Genomic DNA, 14,322 nt, shown 5'->3' with positions numbered 1-14,322 from the left:
TAAAATAGTCATAGAGTTTGCCACACTTAATGCATCCTACCTGCATCTCCATTACACAGGGAAATAAAATGCCTTGCATATAGTGAACACGAAGGACTCAATAAGAATTTACTGAATGACTACTAGGTGCCAACCACTATCCAAGGTGCTAAGATACCAATAAACAAGATAGGCAAAGTTTCTCTCTGGGGGACAATAAGTAACCAAATCAATCCATGGAAGGATGATTTTAGATTGTAATAAGAGTTATGAAACAAATAAAATGGGCAATGAGATAAAGAGTGATTCGAAGGAATGATAAAGTAGTCTCTGGGACTGGACATTTCAGCTAATACTTGATTGATGAGAAGGAGCCAGCCATACAAGGATCTGCAAGGGATCTGCAAGGGGAGCCATGTAAGGATCTCCTAGGGAGAGGCATCAAAGTAAAGCAATGTTTGTTACTGTGGGGGGTAGACACTTGGGAGGAGTATAGAGGGAGACTGTGGAGCTGCTTAATTGCTAACTTTCCTTTCTGCATCTACATCAGAGCAGGGTGTCACCTTTCCACCGTTTTGCATATTTTTTCATTACTATTTCCATTTTCTCAATTCTGCTCCCCCATTTGCCATTAAATTACAAGAAAACGAGCCTCTGCCAGCAGCAAACACATCTGGAGCCCTCTTCTAACCCCTTAATGTCTAAAATACCAAACAAAAAGCCACTTGGATATAGAAGCAGAGAGTATTAAGATTTAGCTTTCATTATTATAGGTCCATTCAACTAATGTTTATTTTTATGGCCATTATATGTCATTATCATTATACTGATCATAGTCAGAAACTAAGTTATAAATTGACTTATCACTGTTTCTTCCCATATTATCACATAGAAAGTCCTATTATGGGGTAAATAGCTTTAGCAAAGCTGCATATTTCACTATATGCTAACATAAAAAGAAACCCAGCAAATGCATCTAAATAACATTTTCCAAGGTAATCATAAATACTTCAGCAAAAAACTACATTACTTATTTTAGTATTCCCGAATTTGAAATTTCTTCATCATTATCATCATTTACTTCACTGCAAGTGTTCATCAAGAACTGTAATCAATAAAAGAAAGAAGAGAAGCAGCTAGTTTCTGCATCATAACCAGATTGTCTAGATGTCGTGCCTGGAATCCATTACTAGTGACATTTTTAGTTGTGTTTCCAATCATTTGGAGCACACAGACTTTCTTGTGCAACATGCAAAGCTTTTGGATGCTGTAGGCCCTCCTGTCAGCAACAGCAGCCCAGAAAAGGAGGCATCTCACTGGTGTACGCTACCTGATGCCATCTTCTGTTCCAACTCGAGGCATTTAGGCTCCTCCTGGGATCCTTCTTCCTGAGTTCCAGTCCCGCAAACCAGAAAAACAGAGAGAAAATAAAAATATGCATTAATTTACAGCAACAATTTCTGCAAACCTACTGAATTAATACGAGATCGAGAACAGAAAATATTAGGGACACCTGGGTGGCTCCATGGTTGAGCATCTGCCTTTAGCTCAGGGCACGATCCCAGGGTTCTGGGATCGAGTCCCTCATCAGGTTCCCCACAGAAATCTGCCTCTCCCTCTGCCCCTGTCTCTACCTCTCTCTGTGTGTCTCTTGTGAATAAATAAATAAAATCTTAAAAAAAAAAAAGATTGAAAATATTAGACCAAGACTATGAACTGAGGCTTTGGACAAGCAACAAAGTCAACAGTAGATGTTGAGGGGGGTGCTGCATTACAAACTCCAGGGCTGTCATTCACACAGAAGTGTCTATGGATGCTGTCCCTGAAGCAGTACAATCCAGGGACTCTCTGTGACTAATACGTTTGGGAGCATCAATTATTAGATAATAGTGGTGGTGGGTTGCTCCATAAGACAAAAATTCTGCCAGTATGGTGTAACAAAGATAATTATGCTTTACTTTTCATAATTCAAAGAGCTGATTCATTGTATTTTTGAAAATTCAATCACAATTTAGTTATTTTTATCTTTGGAAAATTGAGTGAACACATTCTTCTCTGACTTCTGGGATGATATTCTTTAATGACAATCGTGACTCCTATAAGCATTGATAAAGTAGACCCAGCTAGGAGTGAGGGAAGTATATTAGGTGGAATATCTACATGGTGCCTTTCTAATTTTATCTGCTAGATAACTTTATGCTGATTCCTTCATTTAGTTTTTTCCTTCACCAAACAAATATTTGTTGAGTGCCTTGTAGGGGCTATTTCTGTGGGACCTTAATTTCTATGCAAGATCCCTTCAATTACACTGCAGACAGATGCCTACTCAGCTTCCTTCCCAGTCTGGCACACTTTCTGCACATACTTGTTCCTCGGGGGAATTTAGCCAGATAGAAGAATTTTGCACGACAATAAAGCATGTGGGTGAAGAGTTGCAAAAATGGTAAATGAAGCTACTCTGTAACCAAAGTAGAACTAACAAACTCAAAAATTGATTGTAGGAACACTCTCCAATTTGTTCTAAGTTTGCACCTCCTAAGTAATATTTCACCCAGATGAGAATCCACCAGACTCTCAAGCTTGGTTAGTAAGATAAGACATCTCTTTTCAATTCATAAAGAATAATTTCTTTAAATCATCATCAGTATCAACTCTTATAAGTTGATTTCACCTGTGTTGGGAACAAATGTTTTTCCAGAGATCAAAAATTCTCTTCAAATGTTCATCAGGGACTAGTTCCAAAAATATGTCCTACTTTTAAAACCCATGAACCAGTACTGGCATAGGCAATTTGGGTAAATAAGCCTTCAGTTCAATTAGCTCAAATGTATATGCTTTAAGAAATTTTTATGAAAATTGCTTTCAGAATTATATCTCTAAAAATGATATGAATTAATATGATGTTAAGGGACATGTAAATGATAGAAAGCTCCATAATACAGAAATTAAAATCCTCAAATAATTTCTTGTTTCATAACACCCAGCGGGACAGTATATAATGAAAACACAAGGAGTTATTTTATAATACAGCCACAAAGGAAGTCTCTTGAGATGCCCAAATAACCAAATAAAGTTGTTTCATGGATGAAAGGATTCTCCTTTGAGCCAATAAGACTGTTTACTTTTTATTGCTCTGAATTCCAGAATTGTGAAATAATGTAGCTCTTTAGCTTTCCTCCAGACATATTTATTATTTTATTTTAAATTGTCCTTCCTCCAATTTTCTCATTAAATAGTAAAAATTGCAAAGTCCTGGAATTATCTGCAGATGGAAGGATATTTGGAATCCTCTTCGCTGAAGAGCTCTCAGCATAGAATAAACAAGCATCTGTCTTTGATAGTGTAAACGATGTTCTATTTAGAGAAAAAAGACCCAGCTCCTCAGATTCTCGTGTTTCTTCTCTTCAGCGCAAGTCTGTGATTTGCTGAGTTTGTTCTTACTGGCTTTTTCCCAGCAAAGCTAGAATAAAATGACAACAGTCCAACTGTAGTAGACATCTGTTGATTTTGCTGCCTGGCATTTACTCACTCTATCTAGTAAGTGTGTCCTAATTTCCTCTTTAAAGTCATCCTTTCAGACTTTAACCAACTGTGGTTCCTATGAAACCAGCCCAGAGCCCCATGCATCTCCCTCCTCACCGCCAGGGCTGGTTATGTGACCCAGGCCCAGGCCCATCCCTCCATCTCATTTCCCTCACTGAGGGGTTTAGAGTCATCACGTGATCTGATCAGGGCTATAGAGAGATTTTCTCTGAAATTCTGGGAATTTGACTCCTATTCTAACCCACTGAAACCTGAAACAACTATGAGGGTTGGAGGCAGCTGTCCACACAAAGGAAGGTAGGACCAAGAGATGGACTGATACAGAGGCCTAGTGATGTAACGGGAGGCCCAAATCTAGGTATGTCAGAAGCAAACTTAACCTTGGACTTTTAATCCTAAGTCAGCTATTATATTCTATTTTTTAAAAATACATTGATTTTTAAAATAAAAACCCATTTGGGGGTGCCTAGGTAGCTTAGTTGGTTAAGTGTCGGACTCTTGGTTTTGGCTTAGGTCATGATCTCAGGGTTGTGAGATAGAGCCCTGTATGCTCAGTGTAGAGTTGGGCTGTATGCTCAGTGTAGAGTCTGCTTGAGATTCTCTCTCTTCCCCTATCCCTCCACCTGGCTCTCTCTCTCTCTCTCTCTCTCTAAAATCAATCAATCTTTAAAAAATATTTTAAAAAATCAGGTTTTCTGTCACTTCTAACAGAACCAGCTGATGTACCTCCACTCTCGGAAGCCAGAGTGGGGTGTGTTGATCATTGGCTTCTGTCCCTCACACACTATGGGGTACTTTAATTAAATGGAATGATAGGGATGATGCACTGAGGAAATGCTCAGAGGAAGTGCTAGTACAATTTGACAAGCAATTGGGCTTTTCATCTATGTCTTATGATGTCTAATGCCAGGATGTTTTACTGAGAGGCCATGAGTTTCACATTCTTCACAAGATGGTCACTCAGGTACGTCCACAAGAAAAGATAGAGGAGAGAAAAAAAAAAAAAAAAAAGAAAAATCAAAGTCTATCACCCTTAGGTCCTAGAGAAGGAGGTGCAGCCTGTCTCTTAGGGCCACATGAGAAATACCAGGGTAGTGGGGGGCAGAAGACAGGAGCTAGGGGAGCACTTCGGCCACAGCCTTTTTTTGGGGTTTTTGCACAGGAAAGGCAAAGTAGGTGAAAGTAAACAGTTTAAGGTTGGCTAGTTTAAATAATTTCCATGGGCTTTGAGCAATAGAAATGATCCCTAGTTGCTTTTACTTGGCCCTGAGATAATTAAAGCAGAATGATATTGCATCCTGAGACACACAGACCAAATAGAGAATGTTCAACTCCAGGTTGGTTAGTATTCCTAGCACAGGCATAGGCATTCTCCAGGCTGGAGAGGATGTCAAAACATCCTAATATGTTTAGGATGTAATAGAGAGGATGTCAAAACATCCTAATATACAGAAAATTTTAAATATTTGCAATAAATCACGGTAAACCACAACCTGAGTATGTTTACAATGAGTGAGTTCAAGGTATGTTTTAGCACAAATAAGTTTCTTTTCCCAAGATTCACCGCTTGAGCAATAGTCAAAAAACAAAACAAACAATAAAAAATTAATTAATTAAAATATTAACATAGCCTTACTGATATACTTCAAGTCATTTTAACTTGGTCTTATAGTTTTGCAACATTGGCAGCTGGCTTTTCACTCTAGGAAAGCAAGTTTAGAAACAAAATGATAGTTTGAAAGAAAAATTGAATTCTTAAGCGAGAATTAAGGAGATCTGGTCCCATTTGTCTCTACCTGTTGCAATAAGTACATGACTGACTCTTGGCTTCAACTATTTGGAAAATATTTGGAAAATGGATCTCCATTTGGAAAATGGATCTCAAACGTAACCATTCCTCCCCAAGAAAGTTGAATCCTAATTTTAAATGACTGTTCCTGTAGCACCAAACATTTGAGGAGTCTTCAAATTTTCTCTATTATAGGCTACACTACAAAAAACATCTTTCAATGTAAGGATTTTCATTATTTCAAATTATTTTGGATTAAAGTTTCAAGGAGAGGATTCTGGATCAAAGGTCATGAATGTTTTTGAGACTATAAAACTCCCCCCAAAAATATTGCAGCAAATTAATTTTAAATTAATTTAATGTAAAAATAATTAATTAATTTAATGTTAAAATGTGACAGTTTCATTACACCTTCTCTAGAAACATCTAAGTTCACATTTTGATGGATATGAAAAGTCACCTATTGGAGGTTATTTTATTTTTTTAAGATTTTATTTATTTATTCATGAGAGACACAGAGAGAGAGAGAGAGAGAGGCAGACACACAGGCAGAGGGAGAAGCAGGCTCCATGCAGGGAGCCCGATGTGGGACTCGATCCCGTGACTCCAGGATCACGCCCTTGAACCAAAGGCAGGAGCTAAACCGCTGAGCCATCCAGGGATCCCCTGGAGGTTATTTTAGAAACTGATATCCAACATTCACCACAATCCAGTGCCAAGAGTCTCTCCTACTGCACTGCATTGCTACTAATAAATATGTTTAATTTCTCATGGAATCCAGCATTAAAGCCTTGTCTATCCCACTACAGTGCAGGATCTTTCAGAGCAAAAACTATACTTCCTCTTCAAGTTTCATTCAGGCTCTACCCTTTTTGTCAACAGATGCTTGTTAAACAATTGTTGAATGGATTCAATTGTTCACCTACTTTACATTTTTGTTTAATGTCTAACCTCGTAACACATCCCACAATAAAAAGTCAAGCATTGTCCCTCCTAATAACAAAGATCAGGTGGCAGTTTCTTCAAGAAGACCTTCCTGAAGCAGTCCCCATCTCCATTCCAAACTCTACCCCATTCAAACTTTAGGATGTATAGTTAGCAACAATTTCTTGGGTGCTTGCAATGTGTCAAACTGTACTGTATGTGTAGAGCTCATTAGTCCTCAACAGCTCCCTGAGATAGGTGACCTTATTATTCTCAGTCCTGGTTTATGGATAGAGAAACAGAGGCTCAGAGGGGCTCATTCATCCTATAGTGGACACTATGATGTGCTGCCTGGAGGCCCCTTCAGGACTGAAAGATTTATTGTCACAGCTACAGGAAATGTGGTTAAGAGACAACACTCAGCTGTCAGCATCCTGGGAGAGAGCTGCAGTGCAGGTGGCACTCAGAGTTGTGGACTTGAGGGCAGAGAGGCCTTGCCCCCTCACTCCATCTCAAGACAACTCTGAAGGGCCCTCCTCCCTTCAGAGCTGCCTATGACATTGGTAAGGCCTTCATTGAGAAACTTCATTGTAGCATATTATCCTCTTCTCCTCAAGTCACACAGCTAATAAGTGAGTCTGAAGACAAACCCAATAGAGGAGTGCCTGGGTGGCAGTAGGTTAAGCGTCTGCCTTCAGCTCAGGTCATGATCTCAGGGTCCTGGGATTGAGCCCCTTTTTGGACTCCCTGCTCAGTGGGGAATCTGTTTCTCCCTCTACCTCTGCTCCTCCTCACCCCCCCGCTTGTGTTCTTCCTTTTTCTCTCTCTCTCAAATAAATTAACAAAATCTTAAAAAAAAAAAAAAAAAAACTATTGTGTCTAGAGTCTATGCTCATAATCACCTCTCCATACTGCACTCCAGATGACTTGTTCTCTCTAAATTTCCTAGTGTGGAGATGGAGATAATAATGGTATCTATGTCCATGGGTTGTTGTGGCGATAATATATGTAAAGCATCTATTTAATACCTGCTGCAGAGGAAATATATAGGTAATGCACCTTCCCTCTTCCCCCAGTGGAAACACATAATTGGCTTTTATGTCCTTTTTTTGTCCATAGGACCACTAAGATGAAGATTAGAGGTCATCCACCAAAAGCTCTTTCCTGACTATATGTAGAACCTTGCAAAATTCACTTTAAATCAGTATGCATTTACTGAGAAATTTCCATGTTCATGGCATTATGCCAGAAAACATGAGGAATAGTACAGTGAAATAGGACATAATCTTGTACCTCCAGAAACTCATAACCACAGGAGAGAAATTCAAAATTTCCCTCATTTTCTTAGGGAAAGTAAAATCTTAATTCTAATAAATAACTTTCTCAGCCCCTCCCCTCCTCTTCATGTGGTGTAGTGTGTAGCTCCTGGAGAAGACAAAGAGTTTCAATATTAGAGCCTGAGAGAAAGAGCTCGATTGGCACTTACAGGAGAGGAAAGAGTACTATAAATAAAGTAGGCTCACCCGTGTCCCTAGCTTCCTCTTTCTGAGGGAGCAAACCCACAATTTCAAAGCAAGCTCTAAACAAGCCTTCGAGCTTTCAGAGAACTGACTCTGGACCCCAGTACACAGGTTAGAAGCATCTGGTCAATTTTAAGACATGCCATGTAGTTGTCATTTTAAAGAATTAAGGCAGCAGATACAACTATCCTGAAATGTGCCAAGAACTATAGCAAGTGGGCGGGGATAGAAGGAAAGCCCACTGGCTTCCCACAGGGTGGCGAAAGGATGTGGGCCCTGGAGTTAGGGAGTTCAGACTTCAAATCCTGGCTCTGCCTTGTAGGAACTCTGTGAGCCTCTGTTTCCTCATCAAAATGTAAAGGTCATCACTTGATGTCCTCACAGGATAGATGCAAAGATTAAACAAGGTGACAGATGCAAGAATGTCACACTAGTCACTATTAATGTGAAATGGAGTGGTCTCCACTCCTCTAGCAGCCCTTCTGATAAGAATTGCCACCACCTGGCCACAAGGATTAATCCAGGCAAGGGGATATAGCCTAATTTAGGCTAGATATCCTGACTTAGCTGAGACTTCTCAGTTTGGAAGGAGTCTCAGAGCTAGTGACACATCCCCTGACAGAGCTCAAGCGAATGAACCCAACATTCGATGAGAAGCAAAGGCAAAAGTCAAAGAAGGAGCTATGATGAATGGTCCATGTGTCCTATTCTGTGGTTTATTATTAATTTCTATGTTCCTCTGCCAAATTTCTATTAGTTTAGGCTGCCTCTAACTTCTTGCAGCTCAGGGAATGTCCTTCAGATAACTGCAGATGCAGGGGAGCCCAAGAAAATTGAAGGTGTCAATTCTCAACTATTTCAGTAGCATGCTCCAGCCACTGTTGGATCCATAGAGGATACTTAGGAGCAAACATGCAATTCACTAAGTGACCCAAGATCGGGGAGGCTCTGGGACCTTGATCAAAGACCTAGTTCATTGATCAGAGACTTGGCTCATCATGGCCTATATAGTGCTTAGTGCTAAGTGCTTTTCTTCATCCCTACTTATAGGAAAACAAAGTAGTTACAGCAACAACAACAATCAAAAAAAAAAAAAAGGAGAAGTATTAGATTCCATGCTTGTAAAGCTAGTAGATCTCAGACCTGGGTATATATCCAAATTACTTGGAGGACATGGCAAAAATACAGAAGAGGAGCCAGCCCTTGTCCACTTGGACAAGATTGGGCCTCTGGATTCCTATTTTTTTTAATGCTTTATTTACAGTGTTTTATTGCAGTGGAAAAGCACATATATTGGAGTCAAATGAATGAGGTCAAATCCTAGCTCTCCCATTTACCAGCTGTGGGATTTTACTTATTTACTTATTTGAGAAAGAGAGAGTGAGAGCACACAAGAGAGCACACAAGGGGGAAAAGAGGCAGAGGTAGAGGGAGGAGGCTCACCACTAAGCAGGGAGCCCAATGCGGGACTTGATCCTAAGACCCTGAGATCATGACCAGAGCCGCAGGCAGACACTTTGACCAACTGAGTCACCCAGGATCCCCTGACAAATATTTTTTTTAAAATCTGTTGTTTTGCTTCCTTTTGTTGTCCTTAAATAAATCCTTGAGAGATGGTAGTTACAGATGAAAAGATGTCAGGAGTCATCTGACTTCCCTAAGTGAGCCTGTTTTCTTTTCTTGCATATTTGCCAGTTTCTAAAATGTCATATACAAAGGACTTTCATTAATTTATTTTAGGCACATGGTTACAGTTCAGTTCATTTCACTGTCTGGGAAGTTCCCTAACAATCAGACTAAAATTTCTCATGTTAGTGACTCATCAGTTTTTTTATTTTAACATATCATAAATTTTTTTATCAAGTTTTAAATTTTAATTATAGTTAACACACAGTGCTATATTAGTTTCAAGTGTACAATATAGTGATTCAACACTTCTAGGCATCACTCAGTGCTCATCACGACTAGTGCACTTTTAATCCTCTTCACCTCTTTTCCCATCCCCCTACTTTCCTTCCCTCTGGCAAGCATCTGTTCTCTGTAGTTAGAAGTCTGTTTCTTGTTTTGTCAGTCTCTATCTTTTTTTCCTTTGCTTGTTTTTTTTCCTTCTTAAATTTCACATATGAGTGAAATCATATGGTATTTATCTCTCTGACTTATTTTGCTTAGCATTATACTCTCTAGCTCCACCCATGTTGTTAGAAATGGCAAGATTTCATTCTTTATGGATGAGTAATATTCCATATATATATAAACAATATATATTCCATATGTATATAATACACACACACATCACCTCTTTACTCACTCATTTATCAATGGGCACTTGGGCTGCTTCCATATCTTGCTACTATAAATACTGCTGCTATAAACATAGAGGTGCTTGTGTATCCCTTTGAATTAATGTATTTATATTTTTTGAGCAAATACTCAGTAGTGTGATTCCTGGATCATAGGATAGTTCTACTTTTAACTTTTTGAGGAACCTCCATACTGTTTTCCAGTGGCTGCACCAGTTTGCATTCCCACCAGCAGTGCACGGGCTTCTTTTCCCGCATGTCTTTGCCAACACTTGTTTCTTGTATTGTTAATTTTAGCCATTCTGACAGGTGTGAGGTGACATCTCATCGTAGTTTGTATTTGCATTTCCCTGATGATGAGTGATGTTGACCACCTTTTCATGTGTCTGTTGGTCATCTGTATGTCTTCTATGGAGGAATGTCTATTCATGTCTTTTGCCCATTTTTTAATTGGATCATTTGTTTTTTAGGTGTTGAATTATATCAGGTCTTCACACATTTTGGATACTAACTCTTTATCGGATATGTCATTTGCAAATATCTTCTCCCATTCCATATATTGTCTTTTTTTTATCATTTTATTTTTCATCATGATAAGTGGACCTGATTAGCTCTCCTGGTGATGCTGATACACACCCAAGTGTAAAAATCACTATTGTAAAGGATGGGAATTTGGCCTGGTGCTCAGACAATATCATAAGAGCCCTCTCTTTTTCTGTCTCTCCATATGCCTGTTTCTGCCCATAAGTCTCTTCTCAGCTGACTTCATTGCAGAGCCAACACCACTGGAAGTCCTGAGGCCACATCCTTTCAGCTCATGTTTCAAAGGAGGGACAAGGAGTGTTTTAGACTCTGCATTCAGAGTGTAGGGGACGATCCTGATTGGTCCATCTTGGTTCACACACTCATCCCAAGTCTCAGCATCTGCCTATCAGAGAATGGAGACTATGATTTTTCAGACTCATATTATTGCCCATCTTAAGAGCTGCTGGAGAGAAGGTTACTGTAATTGGATTGGAAGGCTCACCAGAACCTCAGAAAGCGGAAAGGCACAGTTCCCTAAAGGAAGGAAGGCTGTGTCCTGAAGTGGGGGAGGTAGAGATACTGGCCACATTGCAGTTGAAAATATATACTCCCAGGCTGAATTCTCCAAAGCCACAGGACTAAAAATACCTACTGCTTTCTTAGGGTCTAGCATATGCTAGGAGCATCATGTATGCTACATGTGTATGAGATGATATCCAAAATATTTAACAGCATGGATTAGCTACCAGCTAATCAGAATGGGGAGGGTCTTGGAGGTCCTGGGGGACAGGCTTTAACCCTTTAGTTCCTGGACCAAGCAGAGTTCAGGGGTGATGTGGGAGATGGATGCCACTTAGAGATTGTAGAGAAATTACATACCAGTCAATACAAAGGTATTTTGATATTTGAATAGTCAACATATTCTTACTGATGTATACCTGCTGAATATATTCAGCCCTCAGTATCATCTTATAAAACACACTTCTAAATTAGAGGTACATCCTGGAAGTATGTTGTAATATGCTAGAGGTATGCAAACCTCTCTCTGGAACATCATTTCATTCAAAGACTTGGGAAAGAAAAGCATTTGCATATTAGTTTTTAAAAGATTTTATTTATTTATTTAAGAGAGAGAAAAAGAGCATGAGCAGGAGGGAGGGGAAGAAGGAGAGGGAGAAGAAGACTCCCCACTGAGCACGGAGCCTGATGCGAGACTAGATCCCAAGACACTGGGATCATGGCCTGAGCCAAAGGCAGACACTTAACCAAATGAGTCACCCAGGCACTCCATTATTTGTATATTAAAACTCCATTATTTGTATATTAAATATGACTACATTGCAGAAGGGTGTGTAGAACAGACAAATATTTAGGATGGCCATTGAATGTCAAAAGAATTTGGACACAGGGTCCCTGACATGGGGGTACTTCTGTAGACAAGACTGGAAAGCATTGGCAATGATACTGCAGTGTTGATACTTGTGTCCCCATTATACAGAAAGGGCCCTAACAGGTTGAGGACTTTGTCTAAGAATACATGTTTTAAATGGGGGTAAGAGTCCACACCATCTGTCTGAGTCAGAGCCCTGGGTATCTCAGCAGTACCACAGGTTTACTCCTAGAGGGTGTTATTTTTACAAACTTTAATCTTAAGTGGAAAGAACAGCTAGTTATTGAATAGCTATACTTGAAAGGACTAACTGAAGAGCACTTTGGGTAGGGAAGAACTTAAGGAGGAGCATTGCAAAGGAATGAGCAATTGTTCCTCATGATTAAGGAAGGCCATTTCAAAGATGCGCCATTGTGTGTTTCAAGGTTTAGGGAGCTCCAGGCCAAGAAAACCACAGAACAAAACAACATTTGTCACATGGTGGAAATTTCAGAGCTGGAAGCATAGGAAAGTTTGACACAATCTTTATGGCTGTAATTCAGTATGCTTGTCCAAAATTTAAAGTTGCATAATGACTGCAAAAATATTTGAAATAAAGTAAACTGTCAGACTCCTGGGGGAAAGTAAGAGGTAAAACCAGTGGCCTGTACATGTGGCTAGAGACTTACCATTTGAGACACCCTCAAATTTAGATGTTGAAATCCTAACCCCCAAGATGATGGTATTTGGAGGTGAGGCCTTTAGGGGTGATTAGGTCATGACCCCAGGGAGCTCCTGCAAGGAGCTGTGTGGATATAGTAAGAAGAAGGCCACCTATGTACCAGAAAGCAGGCTGTCATCAGATACCAAATATGCTGGTATCCTGATCTTGGACTTTCAGACTCCCTGTAAAAATACATGGTTATTGTTTAAGCCATCCAGTCCATGATGGTCTATTATAGCTGCCTGAACAGACTAAAACCCTGATTAATTTATTAACTTAACCATTATACATCCTGCATATAGATTTGTATTACACATTTTTTTAGAAAGATTTATTTATTTATTCAGAGAGAGAGAGAGAGAGGCAGAGACATAAGCAGAGGGGAGAAGCAGGCTCCATGCAGGAAGCCTGACACGGGACTCGATCCCGGGTCTCCAGGATCACACCCCAGGCTGCAGGCGGCGCTAAACCGCTGCACCACCAGGACTGCCCTGTATTACAGATCTTGGATGAGTGACAGGCGAATCATAGAACTCTTCAGCTACTTAAGCATCTAATTCTACTTCAGAGGCACAATATAAACATTTGTTGAATGAATGAGTATATAAGTGAATACTTTAAGTTTTTCCAAAATATCTTTTCTTTTTCCTGTAAAACTCAAGCTCCAGGAAACTATGTGTGGATATCATGTGGCTTCAAGCACTGGAAGATGATATAAGTTTGAGAGACACTGTATACCAAAAGGATTTCATACACACATTGCAAATGACAGAAGGAGAGTTTTTGTTGGAAATCAGGACATGAGTTTTTATTCTGTCTCCACATTGGTTCACAAAATTAGTAGTATCTCATATCTGCTTAGTACCTCTCACAATTTATAAAGAGGTGTACAATACATGGTTTATTTGACTACTTCAACACCTCATGTGGTGGGCAGAGCATTGTCTCCCTGTTTAGGGAAAATGCATGGTTTCCTCTGCTCACACTTACAATACTTCTGACCCAGATGTGTGCATTTTTTCCCCAGAATAATTCTCTGACACCAGCTCAGTGTTCACAATTTATTTCCACACTAATCAGAGTTAGTGTAGACCTCACAGGTTAAGAGCTCAGAACCCCCAAGACTGGGTCCACTTGAGATGCCAATCACTAGTAGGTCACCAGGTTACCCACAAATTCTGTCCCATTTGGCTACAAATTGCAGGTCACCCAATATCCTCCTTGGGCTTAATAATTTGCTATAGACCCCAGAACACAGGAAAACAGTTTACTTACTAATGTTGATTTATTACAAAGGATATTTTAAAGGATATACATGAACAACCAGATGAAGTGGTACATAGGATAAAGTTAGGGCAGGAATTTCTGTCTCCATGGAGCTGGGGTATACCACCCTCCCAGTAGGTAGAGGTGTTCACCAACCCAGAAGCTTTCCAAAACCTGTACTTTGGGGATTTTTATGAAGACTTCATTATACAGACACAGTAAGTTATTAACTCCATTTCTAGCCCCTCTCCTCTCTAGAGAATTGGGGGTTGGGGGAGCTGAAATTTCCTTGCTTCTAATCATGGCTTAGTCTTTCTGATGACCAGTCCTTGGCTATTGTTGCCTCATTAGAACAAAAGGACCTCCTATCAGCTAAGAAATCC

General features: G+C 39.8%; 1 long non-coding RNA gene across 1 annotated transcript in view; it reads right to left on the bottom strand.

Moving 5' to 3' along the window:
- The window catches only part of LOC144313814 (uncharacterized), an 81,954-nt gene that overhangs the window by 57,872 nt on the left and 9,760 nt on the right, over window positions 1-14,322 (bottom strand). The window contains exon 2 of the long non-coding RNA XR_013379433.1: window positions 1,310-1,367. This is a non-coding gene — a long non-coding RNA (uncharacterized LOC144313814). The remainder of the gene's footprint in view (window positions 1-1,309; window positions 1,368-14,322) is intronic.

Source organism: Canis aureus, chromosome 5 (genome assembly GCF_053574225.1).
Source record: "Canis aureus isolate CA01 chromosome 5, VMU_Caureus_v.1.0, whole genome shotgun sequence".
Lineage (NCBI taxonomy): Eukaryota > Metazoa > Chordata > Mammalia > Carnivora > Canidae > Canis > Canis aureus.
The sequence above is the reverse complement of the archived record's forward strand: the minus strand, read 5'-3'. Positions and strand labels throughout refer to the sequence as shown.